Below are 24,864 nucleotides of genomic sequence, written 5' to 3'. Positions count from 1 at the left end.
TACCATTCCATAACAAGTCAGGTAATGCGTGCCAGGGAGAGAGAAGAAACAAGGGTTTTTAGAAGGTGTAACACAGGTTGGTAGTGTCTTTTGAACTGTATCAACGTCACTCTCACTGTATCATTTGTTTTGAAAATAGCATGGAAGATTGCAAGCTCTAAAACCTTTGTGATACAAGAATAGTAACTGAGTGCAAAGCATCTGCGCTTTCTCCATGGGGGGAGAATAGCAGCATTTCCTGGCTTAAATTGCATTGTGCACCACATTGCTTTTATGGGTTTGATGCTGCAATTCCCATTGGTTTCAATGGAAGTTTCCTGATACAAAGCCCACTTAAATCAACTTGACTTCAATGGAATTTGGATCAGGCTCATACGCACTTGGTGGAATCAGGCCCTGCAAGGTATAGCATGCGATCATTGGTTTCCAGCAAGTTGTTTAATTCTGAGATTAAATGTCTGTTATTTTTTTATTACACAGAGAGGGAGGGAGAGAGCGAGCTCTGAGTGTAGGACAGAAGAATAAATGATGTATTATTGTTGTAATGAGACAGGTTTTAGTGAACACAGTTAGTTTGTTTTCCCAGTCATTGTAAGATGAATTTTGAAAAACCTGTTAGTTACCAAGGGGGAGATGGAAGACAAGGTCAAACCTCATCTGTATTTAAACCAGCATCTAATTAATGTGTCTAAAAATTCTGTCCTAGCAGCACATTTATTAAAAAGCTTTACTGGTTCTAATGGATTGGAATAAGCAAAGCTGCTTAACCTTCACTGTTGAAAGATGCTAATTTGATGCATTCTAAATATAGGCCAAAATTGCATCTGTTTAAATTTAGTCCCTGGCAATTGCCGATGATGGATATCTCTCCCTTGGGCTGTTAGGAGGTTCAGAGCATAAACAGCACCAGCACTCCGTGGAGAGCTGGATGTGTGTACAAGGCACATGTTCATATTGATAATAGGTAGCTACAGAATAAAAGATGAACTCTGAATCAATGTTACCCCTGCTGCTCTTTTTCCTTCACTTATTTACACAGCATAATGAAACAGGTAGGTGGTTTGCATTACAGAAAGCTCTCCCCTTTGATTTTAAATGCCCCATATAGGTGAATAACTGAGGTAGAGCCCAACCCAGCAGTGCAGTGCAGGACTGGCATGCTAGAGTCCTGGGTTCTAGTCCCAATCAGTTCTGCCGCTAACACATTATGCAGCCTTAGTCAAGTCACACAGGGCCAAATTTTCTCAAGTGACCTCTAATTTTAGCTGCCTCTGTTTTTGGATGCCCAACGTGAAACACCTAGGGCTTAATTTGCAGACGGGCTGAGCATCTGCAACTCCATTTGAAGTCAATGGGAGAGGTTACAATGAGCTGAAGACCAGACACTGATATTTGAATTATACTGTGAGGACTAGATCCTCATCTGGAGTAAGTCGGCATAGCTCCATTGAGTTCCACACATGTCTTTCTAAAGCAAGCTAAAGACCTGTCTCAGCATGGTTTGATTTTTGTGAACAAATGCCTGCTTTTTTTGATTTTAGCTAAAGCTCCAGCAGTTCTGAATTAAATACTGAGATTATATACTCACAATGCCTGAGGATATTATTAAAGCAAAGGATTAGTAAATTTCAAAAAAGGATTAGACTGAATAACAATTGCACATGCAGTTACACTGTCTCCAATCAAATTCCAAGAGCTCGCAGTCCTTGTGCTACATGGCATGAGATAATCACTAGCTGGGGGCACAGGATATAATTCCTTCTTCCTCCAGTGTGTAATATTGCATACCGAAGTGTATTATACTGGGTTTGCACCTTCTTCTGAAGCACCCAGACACAAGATACTGGATTAGATAGACCACTTGTAGAGGTAGGATACCAGACTAGATGGCTCCGTGTTTTGATCCTGCCTAGCAGTTCTTGTCTTCAGGTCAGGAATCTGACATCCCAACCTCCTGTTTGTCCTAGGCTAACGTGTCTGGGTGTGCCTCACATTCTGCCCTAGAGGCCATGTTCCAGGTCACTTTAGGCTCCCACTATACTTGTCTTCAACTATTGCAGAGATGCAATACCCATCACAGGTTTTTCTTGGCACCCAAGTCACTGCAGTGGCCTCCTCAAGGAACTTCTTAACTTACTGTCACCTCTGGGTTTTCCTGCTGTCTCTTCATGAGCTTTAGTCCAGATAGCTACAGACATTTTGCTCAGCGCAGTATTCGAAAAGACCAACTTGTTAATAAAGAAGGTGCTGTGTATAAACATATTATAAATGCAGATTACTGTAGAATTATCAACCTGGAAATTGCTTCCAGACATAAAACACAAACACACCTCCACATATTATGAATTTATCCAGCTCCTTTTTCTTCCAATTGCTGTGATCCTCAGTGCTTTTGCAAGGCTCCGTATAGACCAAACTTGGCAGACCTTTGGTGGCCATCTCGATTGCATCTCCTTCTTTGGTTTCCTTAAGGCAACTAAGATCCAAACGAGGGGTTTAGATGGTCTTTTCCAGTTACCTTGGGGATGTTAGTTGTGACTTGTCCACAGCTCTCAGCAGCACTGCAAGGGTTGCAGTAATGGGAGTGTTAGTACTTTATGATTCTCAGTGGTTAGGAGGTGGGGAAAAAAGAAGCAGAAATGGGGAAGGGGAGGTAGAAACAGCGAGGTGGGAGGTGGAAGTAACTAGAGAGAAAAGTAGAAGGGGAGTAGCTTGTGAGAGGGGTGTCTCTAAGTCATGAAAACAAAACCCTTAAGCACTCCTCCACCAGTTGTTCCTTTAAACTTAGAAATTCCAGAGCAGGTAGAGATTTGATCCATGTACCTGAAATCCCTGTGTCATCACTGGAGAGGGAATGGGACAGGTTTATCTCCTGACAGCTGACCAGTTACAGTCTGATTAGACTGGAGCAGCACATTGTGTGGAGGCAAAAAAGGTGTTATGTTCTTCCCAGCCCTTCCCTCAACATCAGAACGGCCATACTGGGTCAGACCAATGGTCCATCTAGCCCACTATCCTGTCTTCCGACAGGGGCCAATGCCAGATGTTTCAGAGGGAATGAACAGAACTGGGCAATTTCAAGTGATCCATCCCCTGTCATCCACTCCCAGCTTCTGGCAGTTGGGGGTTTAGGAACACCTAGAGTATGGGGTTTCATCTCAGGCTTTACTAGCCACATGCCATGGCTAACTTTATCTTCTCTTTTCAGTCTGTGTGTAAAGATCCTTAATCCCATGACCAGCCCTCATGCTGAGATAGCCCTATCTGGTTTCCTCTCCGGGCACCTAGCAATGAGCACACTTGATCTCTAACCGTGTTGATTTGACTGGTTTTGAGTTGTCTGCCTTGTAACATTTCCATTTTTGACTGCAAATAAGGACTGCAAGTTGTCACACAACCCTTTCCATGCAGCTGCATCCCGTGTGTTGCGTGAATTTGTGATGCTGATCTATGAAGGAGACTTGGACTGGAAATACTGACAGCACGTCTTTGTCTTTGCTGGTTCTTGGCATTTAACGTTCACAAACTCTATTTTGAGCTCAATACATTTTTTTTTATAAGCTTGTCACTTTGACATCAGCCAGATTCAAAGTGCCTGCAATAAACTGGATGGGTTGCATTCCTAACCAAGTTGGAATAATTATTGATCTGCTTTACCAAGTTTCACAGCGGAGTGACTTTTATTTGTTTGTTTGTTTGTGCCACTTTTAAATATTTATTTATTTATAATATTTGGAAACATGCTGAAAACTTCAGGCTTTCTGATTGAAGCCTGAAAACAAATCCAGACCAATATTTTCTCTCTTCATTGTCTTTTTTGTTGTTAATCAATATTTGTATTGTAAGACACAATGGAAGACCATTGTGAACAATGGAAAACTGAGCCCCATTGTGTCAGGTGCTGTATGAACCTATAATAAATGGCAGTCTCTGCCCCAAGGAATTTATAATCTAAAGACTAGACAGCAATCCTATGGAAATGCCATCCTGAACTGTGACATCAAATTCACCATAGAAATACAGTACATGTCAAACTCCTGTGTGAGCACAGTGCAAACCAGCAAGTTGCTGAGTGCCCTCGGCCCCCATCCTGGCCAGCATAGTGAGCTCCATTCCTCAGCACTTTGTGATGTTTTAGCTCACTCTCCAGCCAGCGGGAAGTGTTGATTTCAGACTGCAGGAAAGGTCAAGAGGCTCGGGACTATTTCAGACAGAAAGAGATAGGAATGAATTCCAAATATGAGAGGCCGCTCTGAGAGTTGCAGCAGGTTGCTCTCCTGTATAGCAAGGGAGTTCCAGCCTGAGCACATCAGCTGATCTCAGCTGCAGCAGTACAGAGTGGGGGCAGAGGCATCTTTCAAGTGGAAAAGTCTCAAGGCCCTGCCAAGGTCAGAAGTGACACTTTAAACTCCACCCGGAAGTCACCAGGCAGATCCCAGAGCATGAGCACCCAGCAGGTTATCCCATGCAACAAGCAGGCCACCACCTTCTTCACCAGCTTCAGCTTCTGAATAGATTCCATTGCCAGGAGAAGATCATCTACTAATGCAACAGATTGAAGTCCTGATGGCCCAGGTCAAGATGGAGGCTTCCAGATGCTCAGAGTTGTCCTGTCTCAAGATTTTCCATAATCTGATCTGATAATGGAGGATTAGATGCTGGTTCCCATTGGGATATGGTGTCAGCATCAAGAGACGTTTTCTGAGCAGAGGCAAAACACAGCCTTCCTCTAAAGCAATCAGCACCCTGCTCACACCTCAAGGGAGGTGCTGACAGTCTCTCCCAGCAAAGGCCTATAACTGGCCTTCACCAGCCAGGAGGGACAAGTGTTCAAACCACAGGTCATGGCTCAAAGTTCTCCTAACAGATTCAGATTCAGAACCTCCAGCTGTGGTACTGGCGACAATTCAAGCAGAAAGGAGCTATGGTACCATTTATCCCCTCAGGATATTGATTGCTCTGCCACAGCAGCCTGTTCAGTATTGAATCAATTTCACCCACAAAGTAACTAGAAAATGTTGTTGTGATCATATTGCATCCTGGATAGTTATTGATTCTACTCACTGCTGCAGTGTTCTGTGGTTCCCAGGGCTTCCTGCATATGCTGCATCCTACTCTGAAAACATTTTAGACTAATAGTATTGGCATATGTAAGCAATTTACATTTTTGAGTCAGGCTAGGCCAACAGGTCACTTACTGACATTCTCCTTGTGGTTTGTAAGAGGCTACATGGCTGGATATGGGATTTGAGGTTTTATGATTTTGCTTTGATTAATTTTTGTTTTGTGCAGAACAAAGAGCATCTCATGCAGTATAAATATGTGCTTATGTCTGTGTAGCCTTTCTGCTGTTTAGATTGCAGCTGCTTCCCTTGACACCACTGTAATAAAGAATAAACAAACCATGGAATGGGGGGAAAGTTTGCCATATTCTAAGTAGACTCATCTCTTTACATTCCTAATACGTTCCCACTCCTTATTTGGAGTCCTTAGATTAAAGCCAGATTGCTTTCAAAAACAGCTTAGTTTGCTTAGATGTGTGCCTCTGATGCACACATGAATAGCTAGTTAGGCACACTAGACTGACTACAATTACTGACTTGAATATATTCATGATGATTGTGCGTACACATTAGGTGTGCAACTGCACTTGCATTTTGCATAGGCAATTGAGTGTCTGGGTATTTTGAAAATCTGGTCTTTAATTGTTAATTTACAGTGTCCTCCTGCAGTACACAGGTATGAAATGTGAGAGTGCCAAGGGCTACGCATTCTTCAGCTGACATCTTCTCTTATAGCTCTCCTGTAGCAACACATTATCCCATAATCATTAGTCCAGTTAGAGAAAGAATCAGTCCATTCATGCAAATTAAAAACCAATTATATTTTGTTTGTTTGTTTGTTTTGAATGAAGATTGCAGAGTAACTTTCTTCGCTCCAGGAGAGCTAGTGTGCACACCAGCCCACCTCCTTTTCCTTAGAGCCACAGGAATCGTTTGAAGTCATTACAGCTTTCCGCCCAGCTACAGTACAGCTCACCAAGTATCACCTCTTTTGTTATACTTTTTCTCACTGAAACTTTAACGCAGTCTTCTAGGCATGCGTTGTCTCGAAGGGTCACACCGCCTACAGTCAGACCAGTTTTCGGCCAGCGTAAATGGTTTGAAGTCTGGCAGTGTGATCTAGCACAGTGGTTCTCAAAGCCTGTCCGCCACGTGTTCAGGGAAAGTCCCTGGCGGGCTGAGCCGGTTTGTTTACCTGCTGCGTCTGCAGGTTCGGCCGATCGCGGCTCCCGCTGCCCGCGGTTCACTGCTCCAGGACAATGGGGGCTGCGGGAAGTGCCACAGGTCGAGGGATGTGCTGGCCACCGCTTCCCGTTGCCCCCAATGGCCTGGAGCAGCGAACTGCGGCCAGTGGGAGCCGTGATTGGCCAATCCTGTGGATGCAGCAGATAAACCGTCCCGGCCCACCAGGGCCTTTCCCTGAACAAGCGGCAGACCAGCTTTGAGAACCACTGATCCTGTGGATAAGGGATTGAGAATCAAGAGGCCTGCGCTGTAATTCTGCCATTATCCTGCTGTGTGCCCTTGGAAAAATCACTTCATCTTTCTGTGCTGCTGTTTCCCCTCCCACCCACTGTCCATCTTGTCTACTTAGACTATATGCTCTTCAGGGAAGGGACCACCTCTCACTGTGTGTCCGTACAGGGCCTAGCACAATGGGACTCCAATCATGGGTGCTACTGTAATACAAATAATATGATTATTGCAATAATGAAATCAAAGGATCTATGCCTATTTATACCAGCAGAGAATGTGGCCATATTTCTCTTCTCCTTGTACCATATTTTAGCTGCATTAGAGCAACAGCATTTCCTTCACTAATGGCACAAACATTCTAGAGATGCATTGTTTTCTTTTACAGTGATGGGGGGGGTGTTCTTCGGCAGCTTAACGCTGGTGTTATTTTAATTGCTGCCCTCCTCATTTGGTGTAGCATCATTGCAGAAGGGTCTCTTCCCTCTTGTAATGACCATACGCCCTCACTGCCTTTGTCAAAATGGCCTGTTAGCAACTTGGGAGGCAAAGAAGCCCTTATTCAGCCTTTTTCTGACATCCCCTCACAGATGTTGATTTATGGCCCCAGTTAGCAGAATCAGAAGTGATGAAACTGAGAAATTAACCCCCGTCCCATCTCTGAGTTAATGGAATGGAACTGGAAGCTCAATGAAGCAGAAAGCCAGTGTCATCAATTTGCTTTCCAGTTACTCTCCAAAAACACAGCAGCATCAGGATGTCAGTCACTGTGATCTCACTGAAGTGCGGACACAATGGAATAACTGGTTCCTGCCTCGGGTCAACAGCAGCTTCCCATTCCCTTCTTATAAGCTGGCACTGTACAAGGTCAGTAAAAACTCAGTCATTGTTTCTGGGTTGAGGCTGAATATTGCATATAGTTCTGCATGCGGCTGGTGATTTAATGGGCATAATTCCCTGGGCGTCCAATAGGATAGTAACAGAGACATTCTTGTGTGCCTAGCTTTGGTTTCCAAAGCCGACAGCTTTCAGTGACTGACACCGTTGATTCTGAAAATAGCTAGATACAAATGAAATGACCTCAAGAACATCTAATGGGGTATCAACAGGGCCTTGTAACTTTTCTGCTCCCTGACACTACCTGAAGCCACAGACTAAGGCATGTAAATATTGTCACATTAAGGAGGTAACTACTTTTTCTCAGGCAGATCCTTTATGGAATCTCTTCAGTTCTATCTTATTTCAGTGTTGACTGTCTTCTAGTATTATTATTATTTATTTATTACCATCGCACTAAGGAGCCCTAGTTACGGACCAGTACCCTTTTGATAATATCTGTTTTTTCTCATCTGTTTCCATTATTAATGTTATGATGCCCAGTCTGAATATTCAGTCTCCAACATAACATACAAAGTCCCTCTGATCACAGTTAATTTCCTAGAGGTGTTTCAGCTATAAAACTTAAAACTTACCCACATGGATACTCTCTCTTTAGCTCTGTGCATGGTAAGAATGTGGTTCTTGCTTAGGATAGAAGAGAATAAAAACAAATCAGCAAAACATATGCAACTTTTTCTACCTATTGGTAAAAGCAGCTCCTCGCCCACCCGCCTTCCCTGCAAAATATAGCAAAATCTTTTGATCTTGCTTTGCATGAAAATATTTTCCCAACTCTTTCACTCCAGGCTCTTCTCCTGAATGATGAATTGAGAGGAATCAGACACATCCTCTCTGCTTTGTAAATTAAAGGTGTTTAAAGGTGTGTTCATATTTTTATAGGTCAAATCCTTTGTGCTGTTGTGCAGGTGTGACTATGCTGCATTCCAGTCCTGATCCTTTCCTTTCAGACGTGTTCCTCTGACACAGCAAATGTCCATACAGGCTGCAGCTCCTGATGTCCTAGTTGCTCATATCTGCAAGACTCACAAAATATGTGACTCAATCTTAGGGGATAAAACAAGATAACACCTAATTAGGGAAAGGCAAAGCAGCTCGGCCAGATAAGAACTGAAGCCTGAACCTAATTTGAGGTTCGTGAACACTTAGTTAACTTGACTTTTCTCCATGATTTTTCATTTCCAGGAGGTTCAGTCCCTCCTGCATCAAAAGGGAATGGCAATAAGTGAAGAGAGGATGCTCTTTTGGGCAGCTCCAGCAGGAATGCAGAGAATCTCATGGCAGAACCTACTTTTGTGAGATTACCAGGCCGATTCTGCAGACCCAAGAGGTTCAGAGAAGATTCTGATAAGTATTGAAACCTTTTAGATGCCTCTCAAAACCAGTCTCTCTGAACCTTTGGGTGTTTCCCCTTCAGTAGGAGTCTTAATAATAATAATTGTTCTATTTTATATTGTAATAGCACCTAGGAGCCCCAGTTATGGACCAAGAAACCATTGCGCTTGGTGCTGTACAAACATGGGACAAAAAGATGATCCCTGCCCCAAATAGCTACTGACACAGTGCTAATGAAACCAACGCGCAAACCAAGAATGATGTTTGGTTTTTTTCCTTCTTCTAAATAACATTCTTAACTGAAGCAAACTATTTTTACCTAATAACAGCTTGTTGTAGTGTTGTACTGGCTTTTGTGTTGATTTAGCTCTGCCTTTTATAGACTAAATTTTCAAGTGCTCAGTATCGGCAATAAATACAGCCACAATTCAAAGCATGTGTTGGGGAAATGCAACTAATTTTAAGGATTTAAGTTTTCTAAACCAACCAGCTTCTGCAGAAAATACTAATTAGGCTGTGCACCAATTTGCTGTCTTGTTGGCAGCAGTAGTGGCAAGAATTGAATAGCTTTGGAGAGGAAGAAGTCTCACAGAAAGGGGCACAGAGGGAGGATGAGGTTCCTCCCCCAAGCCATCTCTGTATGTCTTTATGTCTCTTTGGAGACTGGCCCATCACTTAGGCCTTGGCTACACTTGAGAGTTACAGCACTGCTGGTGGCTTTATAGTGCTGTAACTCACTCCCCGTCCACACTGGCAAGGCACACACAGCACTGTATCTCCGTGGCTACAGCGCTGCTTGTACTCCACCTCCACGAGAGGAATAAAGAGTATAGCACTGTTGCTGCAGTGCTGCACCACCAGTGTAAACCGGGAATAATCTTAGTACGCTGTGACTGACCTCCGGAAGCTTCCAATAATCCTTTTAAGTGAAGGCTACTCTTTTTGTTTTGTTGTGATGCCTCTCTGTGTTTTGTTATGAACTCCAGGCTCCGGAGCTGCTTATCAAAAAAACAAACCCAGCTCCTGTTTGCTGTGAATGAGCAGAGGCAGGGGGGCTCCCTTTGGAACGCCCACAGCTAGTGTTTGCTTGAGAATAGGGGGAGAGAGGGGGCTTGAGGAGAGAAGCAGCGCGGCAGGCGGGTGCGGGGGAGTGATCCGTTTTGGCGAGGCTGCTTATCTGGTCTGTGAGGGGAAAAAAAGCTGTTTGCTTTCAGTGAGTGGGGGAGAGGGTCGGAATGTGCAAGGCAGGGAGCTGACAGAGTGTCAACTCCAAAAATCTACTATGTCTCTCCCCCATGTTCCCTGTCACACTCCACCCCACCCCACCCTTTTGAAAAGCACATTAGAGCAACTTGAACGTTGGGATAGCTGCCCATAATGCATCGCTCCCAATGCTGCTGCAGATGCTGCAAATGTGGCTACGACAGTGCGCTGGTAGCTGTCAGTGTGGCCAGACTGCAGCACTTTCCCTCCTCAGCTGTACGAAGACAGGTTTAACTCCCAGCGCTGTACAGCTGCAAGTGTAGCCATACCCTGAGACTCACTACAGTATCACTCTGCAGACCCAACCCCTTTGGCTTCAAAAGCACTAGCCTAAAGGGGCATTGCCACTCGCTCAGCTAAAAGCGAGAACTGTTAGACATATGCAGATCCAGCCTCCATCCAAAGCACACTGGTCAATGGGAGACTTCAATGGGTTTGGAGCAGGCCTTAGAGGCTAGGGATTTATAAGCCTCTGCAACATAATTCTCATTAGGTGAAAATAATTTGGTTTCATTAAGAACTTTATTTTTTTAAAACCTTGTGCCAATATTTGGTCATATTGTGCCTTTAAAAATTAGAATTAATATAATAATAACTATAGTAACTTAGCTCTTATATTACAGAGACGAGGTGGGTGAGGGAATATCCTTCATTGGATCAACTTCTATTGGGGAAAGAGAGAGACTTCTGAGATACACAGAACTCTCCTTCAGGATAGCGTATCAAACTTCTGGGCCAGAAACAACAGGTAATGACAGTTGCTGGCCCTTTGTCCAGCACAACGTAGAAGGACTGATCTTCTTGATCTTCACTTATATTCTAAAGGGCGTGTGCTAAATTAGATTGTAATGCCTCCAGCATCATTTCTGCTTTCACTTTGCACAGTGTCTGCCCTGTCTATACTATTTCTCATTGGTCTGACTGACCCCTTTTCTTAGCTAGTACATTTGAGAAAAAGCATACTGCCTCTGCAAACTTTGCTGCATGCAATACCACATTTCACCAGTAAGGGGACATTTCCCCATGTTACCCTGTTGACTCCATGAATCATGCTCATCGGTTAACAACCATATGTTCACTATTAAAGTCCTACCACACCTGCAATCTCAGGGCACTGCCCTGACCGTGGAGTGGTTCGGATTGTCTTGCCAGGACTTCACTCTGGATGTTGGTGTTCTCAGTGATTCAACCCATTTGTTGGTGCTGCCAGGAATTAGACAAACATTTTCCTGGAATTCGACGCATTCGTCAGGAAGCCTTGTCTGTACTCCAGGGAGTGCTCAGATGTGTGTAACCTGCTCTGAAACTTGTGAAAGGTCTTTGTTTTGGCGTAGAGTGAGGAGGGTGTTAAAACCATTTTACAGTTAGCTCTAAGTAAAAGAAGTGCTGCTCAGATTACAATGTGTGAATCTCTTGGATGGATGAGTTGAGGTCCTGTCTGTGCCGCTTAAACATTAATTATTCCATAGGGCACTTTTAATAAACCTTTTGTTTTGGGGTTCCTGGACAAAGTTTCCATTCTCTTTGTTGGTGTGCAGTTTGCTTTGCCTCCCCCCCATTAGTTTCCAACCTCTATAACACTAACCGCTGGAGTCAGTGGTGGCTGAGCCCTGTGTAACCGTCACCCATGTCATATGACAGGGACCAAAAAAGAATATCTCTTGATTTCATACTCCACCCCAGAGTTGGCTGCATTTTGGGTTGTGTTCATTCTGTAAAGTTAGTCTGGGTTCTTCAGGAGCAAAGATGCTGTGAAGAAGTAAAAGTGATGATGCTTGATTACTAATCATTAAATTAAGGCATGTCTGTAGTAATAATGCAAAGCTGAGATATCAAAATACCATGATACTTGGCTCCTACAATTAATGTAATGACAGAGGAATACATCCTTGCAACCTATGGTTTGAGCTTCCCCCACCAACTATTCTAGCCAATTTAAACATAGGTTTCCCCCAAAAGAAATACTTTTGCCCACTAAAACATTTTCCTTTACTTCATGCCTGATGCTGTGGATCCCAGTGACTCTATTCTGCATGATGCTTTTGAATTTATCTGCCCGATGGTTGTTTTTTTTTTTTACTCCTACGGCATCACATTATTATAATAATCTGTAGTGATGTAATTAACATTCCTGCTTTGTGTGAGTAATGATGTACTAACCCAGGAATTTCCAAAAGATGAATCAGTATTTGATATACTCCCGGTATATTCAGGTGAAACATGTTGCTGTGCTTATGAATGCCCCCGACCCCACTATACAAAAGCTGAAGGCACCAGTTTGCAGGTGAAAGTTCCAGGAACATCCCAGTAGGATGCACCTATTGTGCTAATTTATAGTGTGTCTGCCCCCTTTTCTTATCTAGTCTGTTTGCAGAGGCATTACACTTGCGCACACATTTTGCTTGATGCAATATCACATTACACCAGTAGGGGTATATTGCCCAGCTGGGTCTCTTAATCATGCTCATCAGTTGTCTAATTCTTTTCAGCACCAACAACAAATGTACTATAGGGACCCAATTTGTGCTCACTGAAATCAGTGGCAAAGCTGCTTGGCCCAGATCCTTAAAGGTATTGAGGTATTTGAAATCAATGGGAGCGAGGCCCCTGAGTATCTTTGAGGAGCTGGGCCCTCCTGACTTCAGTCCGTCTGTGATAGGGTTACCATATCTGAACATTCCAAAAAGAGGACATTCCACAGGGGGTGTTGGCCCTGCCCACAGTCCACCCCTGCTCTGCCCCTCTCCCTGCTCTGCCCTGCCACTGCACCCCTCCTCACTCCTGGCCTGCTGTGTCCCTCCTCAGTCCCTAACCCACTGCTTGCCTCCTTCTCCCACCTGCCACTCACCTCCTCACTCCCCTGCCAGAAACCTCCATGCCTGCCCTGAGAACCTCCACTTGCTGCTGGCCTCCTCATGCCTGCCTGCCTCTTCAACCCCTGCTGCTGGCCTTTTCACAGACACAACCCTGCCTACTGCTGGCTTGCCACCTGCATCCTCACCCTCCCACCTGCTGCTGGCTCCCTTGATGCTTGCCTCTTCACTGCCTGCCACTGGCTTGCTGCTTGCTTCTTGACCCTTCCTGCCTGCCACTTGCCTCCTCACGTGCCTTCCAACCAGCCAGCCACTGGCTCCCTCTTCACCACCCCCACCTGCTGCTGCTTTTTTTTTTTTTTTTAAATGGGAAGGGGCCTCAGGAGATCATCTAGTCCAGGGGTCAGCAACCTTTCAGTAGTGCTGTGCCGAGTCTTCATTTATTCACTCTGATTTAAGGTTTTGTGTGCCAGTAATACCTTCTAAAAATGTTTAAATGTCTCTTTACAAGTCTATAATATATAACTAAACTATTGTTGTATGTAAAGTAAATAAGGTTTTTTAAATGTTTAAGAAGTTTTATTTAAAATTCAGAGCCCCCTGGATCATTGGCCAGGACCCAGGCAGTGTGAGTGCCACTGAAAATCAGCTTGTGTGCTGCTTTTGGCACATAGGTTGCCTACCCCTGACCTAGTCCAACCCCCTGCTCAAAGCAGGACAAATCCCCAAACAGGTTTTTTTACCTCTGTTCCCTAAATGGCCCCCTCAAGGATTGAACTCATGACCCTAGGTATAGTAGGCCAATGCTCAAACCACTGAGCTATCTCTTCCCCCCTGCTTGCTTACTCACCCTCCTGCCACAGGTCCCTCAGCTCCTAGGATCAGGGGCAGCCAAGGGGTCTCCACGTGCTGCACTGGCCACAAGCACAAGCTCTGTGGCTCCCATTCGCCAGGAAAAACACCAGTGGGAGGTGCCGGAGCTGCGGAGCAGGGCTTGCAGGCACCGGCAGTGGGCAGAGAGCCTTCAGCCCCCCCCCCCCCAACCCTAAGAGCCAGAGGGACCTGCCGGATGTTTCCCGGGAACCACCCCAGGTAAGCACCGCTGGGACTCCCCACCTCACTCCCCAGCAGGTCCATCTGGCAGTTAGGGTCGAGTTGGGTCAGGGGGTGCGGAGGGCTCTCTGCACACTGTCGGTGCCTGCAAGCCCCGCTCCGCGGCTTCGGCAGCTCCCATGCACCTCCCTCGCACTCAGCCTGTCAGTGACGATGAGCACCAGGGCCCAGGGGAGCGCTCTGCCTCACTCCACACAGTCCGGGAAGCTGTGAGCGAGGACTGCTAGCCCCTGCTGTGAGTTGCCAGCGAGAGGCAGCGGGAGAAGGAACCAGCCACCCCCTGTGCCCACAGGAGACATGTAAGCTCCTGCCACCACTGTGCCCCGGGGCTGGCACGGCCCAGCTCCCCCACCGGACGGAGTCCCAGGCACCAAGGAAGGGGGAGGGGGATGCTACAGATTGCAAACCAAGAGCAGAGTTCCCTGCCCACCTGTGGGGTGCCCCTGCTTCCCACCTCCCTGCTGGGACATGTTGCGGCTCTACACGTGTGTGTCGGAAGTTGCCCTGTGTAAGGGTTACCATATGTCCATATTTTCCTGGATGTTTTTAGATATTTAAAAATTTCTCCAGGATGGCAATTTAAGAACTAAAAAGCTGGACATGTCCGGGAAAATACGGATGTATGGTAACCCTACGCAATGAGGAGACAGATATCACTGTGTCCAGGCTGAACACATCTGCTGAGGCGCTTATCATTCCATTTACATCCAAGCAGAAGGCATCTTCTGAAGGTGCAGGTATAGTTAGGGGGAATGCAGCTGCTGCTGGCTGTTCAAGGCACGTCCTGAAAGAATGCAGCTGCCGTAGTGTTGGATTTACCAGGCACGTGCTAACATTCCATTGATTGTAGTGCACAGCTGCAGAGCAGATACATAGGAAGCTCAGCAATGGGGCAGCATTAATCTGCATCCAGCTCCTGGCTGCACAGCAGCACTATAGTCAGAGGAAGCCGGAGGTGAAAGTAAGCCGGTCTGGTACGGCGTACCAGCAAGAGCCAGTATGCTGTGCCAGACTGGACCGGCTTTCGTGGCGGTGATTTAAAGGGCACAGTGCTCTGGCCGCTGCGGGGAGCCCTGTGCCCTTTAATTCATCCCTGAGCCCCGGGGCTCCCAGCCACCTTTATAGCTGATAGCTCCAGGGTGATTTAAAGGCCCTGGCGCTCACAGTCACAGCCGGAGCCCCAGGGCCTTTAAATCTCGAAAGGTCCTGCCTTTTCCGGTTGAGGCCCCGCCTCGTCTGGTTGAGGCCACGCCCCCGCTTAGGATTCCAGCAGTATCAATAAGTCCTTTAAGTTACTTTCACCTCTGGAGGAAGCTGTGCCTCGTGTGTGCTGCAGCTTTTCAGTAACACACTCCTTGCATCACATGTAGTCTTCTGCCCCAGCTTCGCAGTCAGGGTTTGACCTCTGCCAATAACCACCCAAAGAATTCCACATTGTATCAAGAGCAGAAAGCGAACAACAAGGAGGTCTCTGTCTTGCACTGTTTCACACAAAGTTCCCTTCCTAGTGCTGGAAATGACCCAGCCGTTTCCTGGGTTGTAGTGCAAGGCACACTTTTCTCCCTGGCTTCAGAAAAGCCAGTAAAGAATTTTGCATGGAAATCTGCTCAAAAGTATCAGGAATTATTTGTCATTTCTGTATTTTCCATGCTAGTGCATCTGCTTTGAAAAAAGAATGAATCGAGACATTTATAGGAACAGGCCCAAAGTCTTACACGGAAAGAGAGCCTGACACCCAGTCACCCAGACACTGCCCCTGTCGACTCCTTTGTGCATGAGAAATGAGTACTTGCACCCTTCAGAGAGTGCATTACCCACGGTGGGTATGCAGTTTTCTTGCAGTATCAGTGGGGACCGGGACATACAGTATATTTCTTTGCAACCACCTTGGAAAACCTGACCTTGGTATTTTAGCTACCATGTTATAAATAACATGCCCACTGCAACAACTCAGATTTCCTGATGTGCTTTTGCTGTCATCTCCCAATATCTGGCCATTTGGGACACAATCTGTGCAACATTGCTCCCTTTGAAGACCCACCAGAGTGAGAGTCCAGCAGCCTTCAGGAGACAGCATGAGGTGGTTTTGTTCTTAATGGGTCCTCAAAGAGCTTGTTTTATTTTCAGCTATTGCTTAGCTTGGAAGCCTCCTTCCACAAACTCAAGCCCCATCTATTCCAGGGAGCATCCTGGCTCTGTGGGTTATGCTCCATTCTTCCTTTGCTCTGTATTATAATGAAAAGGTTGTGTTCTCGGGGGTAGGGTCTTGTTGTAATGGATGCATGTTTGCAAACAACAGGCATAATTACCGTGTAAATCTCACACATTACAGCATGGTTCCCTCTGCTTACACAACACACATCTCTACCATTTGAACTAAGGGAGAGCTGCCTTGCTGTTTGTACGATTTCCATGAGTTCAGCTAAGGGCCACCTCACTCACTCCTAGTCACTACATTATACGCTATCATGTATTTACAGCTCTATGGTTTATAGACGCGAATAAGAATAAAAGCACAATGGGTGGGGAGGAGGTGTCCTGGATCTGAGTTAAATGAGATTTGACTTACCTTAAATGATTGGCTGTTTTAAACAAACTGTTGGGTTCCTAGATGCCTAGGTATCTGGCATCACATAAACAAAGAGACAGATTTTCAAAACCTTTAGACCTCAAATTCACCCATGCTGCTCACTCTCTATGTATATTTACCACATGTGGCCATGCAAATTGTTGTAATTGCTTATGCACCAAATATTTTATAACAAACTGGCCTACATTTTTATAAATAAGGTTGGCTCTATCCTGCCATGTACATATGTCAGAGGTACTTTGAAGGATGAAATAATAGTGATGAAAAAATAAATGCCCCTCTAATTTAAATTACCAGATGTTGTGACTTTTAATTACTGACTAGAGTGGATCATACACTGATCATATTTTTAATGTGATCTCTCAAATGGCATGTTAGGAAAGACACAACATAAAACCAAACTCTCTTGAGTCTTGTATAGCTGTGAGCTGACATCTGCAGGATTCCCAGCGCCTTGGCCCCAGGTTCTGCCCGCCAGGGTCTGACACCATTGTGATAAGATCACTGGTATGTGCATGTCAATGACACTTAGCCTCAGAATGTCAGAGCACCTTGTGAGGTTTGGAAGAAAGACCAGAGAATCACATATGAGAGGATATTGGTCAACTGCCTCCCTTCTTTCCCAGAATCTGCGAAACGGGCACCTGGATATCGCTCAACTGCCTCCCTTCTTTCCCAGAATCTGAGAAATGATATTGCTCAACTGCCTCCCTTCTTTCCCAAAATCTGAGAAATGGGCCCCTGGACAACTCCAGGTGAAGGGTTAGCTGGATGCAGCATTAACAATACACTCACTGGTCTTCATTTCTCCAGGTGTTGGTTTACTCTATAGAGAGAGAGTCTCTGCACCTTTACACCAACAAGAGTTTACTCTCCAGGCTTTCTTCCAGACCAGTGAGTGCAACAGATGCTTTTGCAAAACTACACACACAGCCATTGGGTCAGTGAACGTGGCTCTTTGTGAGTACCCAGGAGTTTTTGTAGATTCATCTGTCCCTTTCAAAATTTGGCCCTTTTTTGCAGGAGTGGGTGGCCACGCTTAGGTGATCTAATGCCTCTGCCTGCACAAGAGACCCAACAGTAATTCCTCAGACAAAGCCCAAGGACAAGGGCTTTGCTTGTGGTAAATCTTGTGGTAAATCTAACGGAACAGGACTCCTCCACCCCCAAACTGAGAGCAAAGTCCAAGGCATCTGCTCAGCAGGGTGCAGCCCAGCTGTGTGTAGGTAGCAGTGAGCACTGCAGTATAGTTGTGCCCACGTGGAACCATTGGCTGACCCATTGTCATGGACATGGCGATCCTCTCCATGGCACAGCCCCTCTGCATGGCATCTCCTCTGCCCTCATCCCAGTGTGCAGCTCTAAAGCTGCTTTTGGCCCTTACACCTCCACATAAAAATGTCCTAGGGTTGGGCCAAAGGCTGACTGCTCTGGGATCAGATCCAGATCTCCCCTCACACTGTTAGTGATGGAGGCTCCATGACTTCCCATCACATGAGGCAGTTGCGTGATAATCCGCTTCAAGCTTCCCTTTCTGGCTTGTGTTCCTGCTCTCACACCCTCGAAGCTGTGGAGTAATTCCTCACCCTCAGAACAGCCTAATTTCCCATCTCAGCCATCACTTTCTCCAGACTGTATCTGCGTGGTGCCGTCCTCATATTGTGTTCATCTGCTTTTACCTCAGAACATGTGGGTGATTTGACATCCCTCATCACCACCATAATATGGACCACAGCTCACATATCACATGATGGTTCTAAATAGTCAGGAACGATAGGTGAATCATGTAATTTTCTACTTGTTGTCATCTTCCTTTACCACATGGATCTTCCTTTGACTCCGTCTTCTGCTATCTTAGTCAGAATTTGGGCCTCCTCTTATCTAAATGGCAACTCTCTACAGTGGGTGACTGACCGAAGTGGAAGACACTACATTACCATGTAAGGGAGTCCATCTGCCATTACAGTCACACACGGAAACTTTGACTAGATGGGGTATTTTGCACCATTTAAGTCCTGCAGGAATGTCTCCATCAGCACGAGCACTTGTTTAAAAACCACATCCAGCTCTCTCCCAGAGCCCTGGAAGTCTCTGACATGGAGACATTTATAAGGCCAGCTAGTACAGTGCAGGGCAGCCAACCCGCTTTTGTTTACCGAATGAGGATTTACTGGACACATTTTGTAGCCAAACTTTCTGAAGTGGGGTGGGGGACTTTGTCAGCATTAGATTTCAGCTGGATACCATGTGTTCTATGCCATGGACTCTGTCTGCCTTTTGGGTCCAGATCTCTCCTACTCACACTTTTCAATAGATTCCCATCTATGTAGCCAACAACTATTAAATGCACTTTGGCGATAGTTCAGTTGAAAGACGAGGAGTCTCGGTAGTTCATTCTGCATTCACTCTTCCACCCTTTCATTCAGTGTTTGCATTTTTTGACCGTCTGTGGTAATCACAGTGCCTTGTTTTGACGTCTAAACAGGTCATGCTTTAAAGGATTTTGTGTTTCCATAGCCACCCTGCTGTCTGTTTTTATAAATTTGTGCTGTTTATGCAAAAATACCCAGCATTTGTTTGAATCATGTGTATTTAGCCTGTTGCTAATATTCTGGAATTAGTGCTAGTTGATTCTTGTAGGTTGTTTTGCATGCCAACCAGAACATTGGGGTTTTGGGGGTGTGTGCTTTCTTTTAAAGCCAGTTTTCATTTCAAGGGGAACAAACTGTGCATGCGTATGTGTGCATCCACATAAACTTTGCAGGACTGGCTTTATTAGCCTGTCAGCTTAGAATTTCTGATCAGATGGAATGAGTTTTAATTACACTACAGATGTTTATTTAAATGAGCCAGGAAAGTAATGCCACAAAATTCCAGGCCTACTCTTGCTTCCAATAAAACTCTCATTGACTTTACTGAACGATGGTTTGGTCCCTTCATGTGTAAATAGGACTCATCTATACAGGAGGGTTAATCCACGTTAATTCACATTAGTCTGATATGAAAATGCCTGTGTACACATGCTGCAGTTCATTAGAGCACAGTAACTCCACATTTACTGCAGATCTTGGAGTCCACTTTCAGAGTTTACTGAGTGCTGCAAATTGAGTTAGTGTGATGTATTGTTTGTATGCTGCTGTGTTACTTTGTCAGTCCTCCAACTGCTATCCTACACTGCTTTGCAGGTGTCTGTTACTGACTTGTCTACCTGTGTTCTCTCCTGTGCTCTAGGGTCAAGCTGATCAGTTGTCCCCTCCCCTTAAAAACTGGCATGGGGTCAGAGTTTGCCCATTTGCTCTTGGATTAGAATATATCAGTACTGCTGCGATATTACTCCAGAAGCCTTACAACATGTCTTGAGCAGCTGCCTGGAGCCACGCAGAAACCCCTGATTGCCTCACTATCTGGAGAGAAGCATCAGTGCAGCAAGCTCCTGGGGCCAGGCACCACATTAAAGATCTCTTTGTGGACATTGATAAGCAGCTGTCTGCGTGCGAGGGGCTACAACTGCAATGCCGACCAGTTCCAGATAAAGAGCAGATGGCTCAGAAGGACTTACATTAAAACCAGGGATGCCAGGAAACAGTGCAGTTGTGCACTGATAACCTGTCCATTTTTGGAGGAGCAGGATAGGATTTTGATTGATGACACTGTTACCAACACCCGTCCCTCCCACGAGTGACCAGTGGCAGAAGACAAGGAGGCCAGTGAAGAGCTTTCTCCAGAAAGCCAGGATCTCTTTGGGACTCAGGACCCCAATTCCAGCCATGTAGGAAGCGAGCCCGATTCCCAGCCAGAAACCCAGGCCAGGACTGAGGAAGCAAATCCTACGGAGGGAAGCTGGACATGTTAGCATCTCTCTTTACAATTTATTATTATACTAGCTTCTGTTCCAGGTGCCCCACAACCACTTTTGGGGGATGTGAACTATGACTCTTTCTGAGTCTCCAGCCTGGCCTCGCTTGTCCTTTCCGTGGCCCATACTGTCCGTTTTCAAAATAGTGTCTGCTCTGGCCTCAAGTCCTGACCATTGTCTGTTTACTAGCCCGTGTCACTGAGGGGACATCCCAGCTTCCCATTTTCCTTTCCCCTCCCCACATCTGTCCTGCCCAGTGAATGCCCCCCCGTCCACCAATCTTGTTTGCTAGCTCAAAACAGCATCCATAGCCTCTACCCCATCTTGCCTCCCCTCCTGCCAGTGGTGAAATGGTAATAAAAGAAGTGGGGAAACTAATCTAAACAAACCTCCAAGTTCCCCGAATGAGAAATAGGTAAATTCTGTTTTCTACTGCCTACACTGTTGCCCCCCATAACATTCCTGAATAATAGCAACATTCAATTGCAAAATGTTACACTTCATTGAGACACTGGGTACGTGGAAAGAAGCTTGGATTCTTGTAAAAGAGTCTTTCCGGGGCACTTCTCTAGCACGGGCAGGGCCCCTTGCCATGGCCAGTTACCACCACAGGGACAGCCTTGTCCAGGCCCAAGCTTCTTAGTCCTAGCAGTGGGCCCAGCCCTTGGGTGCCTTCTGACTTCGTTTATGGATGGGGAAAAGCAAAAGTTCAAACTCAGCAGAGAATAAGCCCCTCCCAGGGTCAGCCAAAAGATAAAAGGTCAGTGGCATCACCTTCCTGCAGGGGTGCCCAGGTAGCCAAATCAGTCTCTCCCTGCCGGGCTTGCTCTTGGGGTTCACTGGACTCTTTGCGAAGCTGAGGGATCTAAGGCATGGGAGTTCCTTCTGCTGCTTCAGAAACCATTCCCTCTCAGGGCTTCCCCCACACTGACTGCAGCTTCCTCCTTTCAGAGCCTTCCTCCCTACCACACATGACTGGCAGGGTTGGAGGGCCAGTGCTACCTTAGCACACAAAGCCTTGCCAGCCCCTTCCCTCCCAGGGCAGAGTTTATGCCCTCCATCACATCACTATTCTCGGTTTACATAAGGTAGACACTGGCACTGCTTTCCCATAAAGGTATTAAGTCAACAGCTCCCTGCCGAAGTATAAATGCCCTGTGAGACGCATTCTTACAGGAAAAGATGTTTTCCTTACGGATAGCAAAGCTGTACAAATATTGTGCAAAATACAACATGCAGCTATATAACCTTAGGCAAGGTTGTTTTTTTTCTGAAGCCTCTAAGCTATGCCAAAAGCAGCAGCACCTTCCTTCCAGACGGCCGAGTGCACACTCCACTGTCATTCTGCAACTACAGAAGTGATAGTTAAATAGTTCCTCCATTCTGTCCGAGTGTCCTATGAATGGCTTCATTAACCAGACAAGCAACCAACGCAATTGCCACACCATTAAAGTCCATAATGATCTTGGGAGGAGGCAAACTGTCCTTTATTCATTATGTTACACAGAGGTGAGTTCCAACAGACTCTAGCATCATGGACCTTCCCAGACTACCTTGCCATGGTGGTCAAGCAGCCTTTTGAGCATCATTGAGAAATACTCCTTTTCTGTTTATAAACCATGAGTCCTGGTGCCGGAGGCAAATGGGTCCCATCAGTTGCCCCAGTCCTGTTTGGGAACCACGTGCATGCAAAGCCATCACTAATCTCCTGATCATTGCCAGGCTTTATAATCTGGGGCAACAATACCTTATGCATGGTAGCACACCTCTGCATGATCAACAGAGTCAATCTCCCTATACCAACCTGGTTGGCTATGGATTGGTAACACTTGGCAATGGCGAGTGCTTCTCAACAGATATGGGGCACCGCATGTTGGTAAGCTGCCACTGAATCTCTGGGGCGAGTTCACCGCAGACCTCAAAAAAGGTTGCCTTTGTCATCTTGAAATTCTCTTGCCACTGAGGTCATCCCAGATCTGTAGAATGATACTTTTATGCTAATTCATGATGTTTTCCCAGAAACAATGCCGCACAGTGGCTATGTCTACACTTAAAATACTACAGCTGCAGTGCTTCAGTGTAGACACTTTACTACAGCAATGGGAGGAAACTTAATCCACCTCCCTGAGAGGTGGTAAGAATTCTTCCATTTCCCTAGTACTGTCTCCAACGGGGGCTAGGTCAGCTTAACAACATATCGCAAGGGTGTGGAGTTGTAGTTAAACCAGTGTAATTTTTCAGTGAAGACCATCTCGGTGTAAAGCTGCTCTATGAATAGGTCCTGTAGTAGCAGTTACTCAGTGTCATTCTCTTCTTCCTAGCCCTTCTTCCTCCACTGCCCTCACCGCTGCTGGAGGAACTGCTCCTGCAGCCAGATCATCTGCTTGGTGGTGTGGCTGGCGAAGTCCAAACCTGAAGCCACCTGGCTTCAGCAGCAAAAATACAGCTCAAGCAGCCTCTGCTTATGCGCAGTTGCCAGCATAGTGGCACGGAGCATTGTTGGGTCCATGGTAGCTGACAGCAATTTGAAAATGGCACTAGCTCAGCCAGAAAGAGAGGAAACATAGGACAGAGACAGTGGAATTGTGGAGTTTTTTGGAATTTGACTCCATGTCCCAGAATTCCACAGACTTCTCTCTGGCTCCATTAAGCACCCCACAATGCGCAGCAAGAGACATCCCAGAGTACGCACTGCAAGAACCACAGGATCCCAGCCTGTCTACACAGCAGTATGAACTGAAAGAGGGCACAGCTGTCCTGTGTGTATGCCATTAGTATGGCTGGCATGTTGTGAGTTAACTAATGCACATCAAATCGCTGTGGATTAAAACCCCTTCATAGACAAGTCAATCAAAATCCACAATCAGTGCCTGATTTCCAGAAAGTCTGAGTGTTCCTCACTCCCATTAGCTTTCCCTGGAGTTGTGGGTTCTCAGCACTTCTGCACAGCAGACCCTTAGTCGCTGCCCACAAAACAATTTCACATCATGCCAAATGGTGAGGTTACGAAAAGGGAAACCAAGAATTAAAAGTCACCTTCAGCAGAAAGGAAGGGATTTGGGTCAAAATAGATTCATTCTAGGGTGACCAGGCAGCAAATGTGAAAAATGGGGATGGGGGTGGGGAGTAATAGGAGCCTATATAAGAAAAAGACTCCAAAATCGGGACTGTCCCTATAAAATTGGGACATCTGGTCACCCTAATTCATTCTGAATTTAGGGTCTTATCCAAACACCACTGAAGTCAAAGCCCATTCTAACCTGCACTCAGGGCTAGGACTGGGGCTGGTAGGAAGTCAGGGAACTGACCCTCTCTGTTGCAACCTGCCTACAGAAACTGGCCCTAGATCTTTAGGGCGTTCAGGGGATAAAGACTGCATGGAAGACACAACACACATTAAAGATGAACTGCAATGGCTCTTGCGCTATTCAGGAAAGAGCAAACAAAGCAACAAGTATTGAACTTACAAAGGATTACTTTTGCCTTCTCACTTTATACTGGGTTCAGGAGAAGGGGTGCAGGCTTTACAATAGGTTTTACTGCTCGTTTACTCAGCAGTGAAGGTTAGCAAGGCAGGCTGGTGGGCCAAAAGCATGTGTATAGTCAATAGAGAGTGTTTGGCTCTATGCATGAAGGGGACTTTCTTATGCAGTTCAGAGGAAACAAACTCACTAAGAATTAACTCAAGAGTGGCACAAAGTGATAAAAGTCAAAAACCACAGCGTTAAGTCTGACATACTCACAGCCTTAATCCTCTTTAAAAGGGGTGAAACAGTAGGAGCAGGGCTCAGCAAACACAGTCATTTTGAATTTCCTCAATTTTTGCTGGTTTCTTACAAAATCTTCATTTTATTCTCAGATTCTTTTTCTATAACTTTTGTTTTATTTTGCTTTCCATTGTTCGAATGGGCTTTAAATATACAGTGGCTAGGGAGAATGCATTTTGCGCCCAAGGTGAAATTCATCCTGTGTAGCACAAAGTCTGTACACCACTTATGTCCCATAGGCCTATATGGGCCTTCTTCACAATGATGAATTTCAACCACTTTGCATGAACATACACAAGCAGCACCAAAATCACTCACTTTGGAGTGAAATTCACCTGTGATCAAGGCCAGCACTATGCCTAATGCATCACTTACACCCTTTTAAGGACTTTGATCCAACAGCCACTGAAGTCTATGGAGGTCTTTGGGTATGTCTACACTGCAAAGAAAAACCCGCAGCTCCAAGCCTGAGACCAGGTCAATTGACTCAGGCTCATGGGGCTCAAGCTGCATAGCTAAAGGTAGCAGTGTAGACATTCAGGCACAGCCACAGGGGAGACCCTCCTCCCTTGCATGGTTTCAGACCCCAGGCTCCAGCCCAAGTGGGACTGTCTACACAGCAATTTTTAGCCCTGCAGCCTGAGTGCCAGAGCTGGAGTCAATTGACCTGGGCTCTGCTGTTCAGGGTCTTTTA

The 24,864-nt window shown here is 45.8% G+C and overlaps 1 long non-coding RNA gene across 1 annotated transcript in view; it reads left to right on the top strand.

Annotated features, from left to right (window-relative positions):
• LOC115635143 overlaps positions 1–24,864 on the top strand; it is a 33,774-nt gene that overhangs the window by 6,184 nt on the left and 2,726 nt on the right. The window contains exon 2 of the long non-coding RNA XR_003996543.1: positions 7,265–7,403. This is a non-coding gene — a long non-coding RNA (uncharacterized LOC115635143). The remainder of the gene's footprint in view (positions 1–7,264; positions 7,404–24,864) is intronic.

This window comes from Gopherus evgoodei, chromosome 14, assembly GCF_007399415.2.
Source record: "Gopherus evgoodei ecotype Sinaloan lineage chromosome 14, rGopEvg1_v1.p, whole genome shotgun sequence".
NCBI lineage: Eukaryota > Metazoa > Chordata > Testudines > Testudinidae > Gopherus > Gopherus evgoodei.
The sequence above is the reverse complement of the archived record's forward strand: the minus strand, read 5'-3'. Positions and strand labels throughout refer to the sequence as shown.